The sequence below is a fragment of the Parus major genome, chromosome Z (genome assembly GCF_001522545.3).
Source record: "Parus major isolate Abel chromosome Z, Parus_major1.1, whole genome shotgun sequence".
In the NCBI taxonomy this organism is placed as follows: Eukaryota; Metazoa; Chordata; class Aves; order Passeriformes; family Paridae; genus Parus; species Parus major.
This window is the reverse complement of record NC_031799.1, coordinates 41,737,020-41,738,298: the sequence shown is the minus strand read 5'-3', so window position 1 is coordinate 41,738,298 and position 1,279 is coordinate 41,737,020. Positions and strand designations below refer to the sequence as shown.

Genomic DNA, 1,279 nt, shown 5'->3' with positions numbered 1-1,279 from the left:
AAAAAAAAAAAAAAAAAAAGTATATTGCCACATTTTTCACTTTTAACTTTTACTCATACCACTGAACCACGGATGATGTGCAAAACCAGGAAAAGCCATGCACAGGAGAGATGGCAACTTTAAGTCTCTCTGTAGAGAACCACAGCTTGACAGCAACACGGTGTCACTGGGTATAGCTTCCAGCCATACTTCTGCACGCAGCAAGGAATGAATACCTGATATTACATGTTCATCATGTTTCCTATTTGAGTCATGCTTGCCACCTTCAGCGTTTCCCCCTTATTTTTTACATTTAAAAGACAATGTATGATGTGCTGGGATGGAGCGGAGATAGTTCTCTTCGAGAGTCGCGGTGGCACCATACCTATTTTGAATCAGTAAGGCAGCTACAGGTGTGGAGCACCCATGATGACTCACCACCACCTCTGTCAGCACCTGAAGGACCGCCGGGGGAACGGGGGATGTAGGACGAGTAGGATATTTTACCGACACGCAGAGGGGGCTTGCGGCTGTCAACAGCTCGCGGTCAGAAGACAAATCCCCTTCTCATTTCCTTGTCCGACCCCAAGCACACCAGCTTTCGTCACCCGCTTTCCGCTACTCCTTAAGGCCGTGGCGATGCCAGCACATTTTGGTTAGAGAACGGTCAGCGCTGGGGTTCCGCCGCGGTGGGCAGCGAGCCCCGAGCGCCGGGAGCGGAGCGGGCCGGGCAGGGAGCGCTGCGGCGGAGGCGGAGCGGGCGGCACAGCGATAGCGCTGACGGGCAGCGGCAGCCGCTCTTTGTCCCCTCCCCTCCCCGGCGCGCCCAGCCCAGCCGGCAGCGCGGAGCGGAGCGGGCCGGCCTGGGGATTCCCTCCCCGCGCCGCCGAGGTCGCCATCTTCGCCCCCGAGCTCGCCTCGCCCGCTGCCGGCCGGGCTCGCCGGGAGCCTGCGCCGCGCCTGCCCGCTGCATGTGACCGGCGGGCGGTAGCGGCCTCCTCCGCGGATCTCGGCTGCGTCCTCCTCCGCCCCCGGCTCGGCGGGGAGGGGGCGCGGGGCGCCCGGCAGCGGGAGACGGAGGTGCCGGGGCGCGGCGAGCACACAAAGGAGCGGGCGCCGCCGTGGGCAGCGGTGAGTGCCGGGGCAGGGCTGCGGGGATCCCCGCTCTCACCACCCTTCCCTCTACCTGCCGCTGGGCTGGGCTGGGCTGCGGGCGCTGCCTTTCCCGGCGGCCCGCTGGGAGCGATGGGGGGTGCGGGAGGGTGTGTTGCGCCGCCGCCTGGGACCGCCGGTATTTCCC

The 1,279-nt window shown here is 63.4% G+C and overlaps 1 protein-coding gene across 1 annotated transcript in view; it reads left to right on the top strand.

Moving 5' to 3' along the window:
- Positions 1 to 894: 894 nt before the first annotated feature.
- CDC42SE2 (CDC42 small effector 2) overlaps positions 895 to 1,279 on the top strand; it is an 81,097-nt gene continuing 80,712 nt past the window's right edge. The window contains exon 1 of the mRNA XM_015653533.3: positions 895 to 1,110. The gene's annotated coding sequence lies outside the window, so the exon portion shown is untranslated. The remainder of the gene's footprint in view (positions 1,111 to 1,279) is intronic.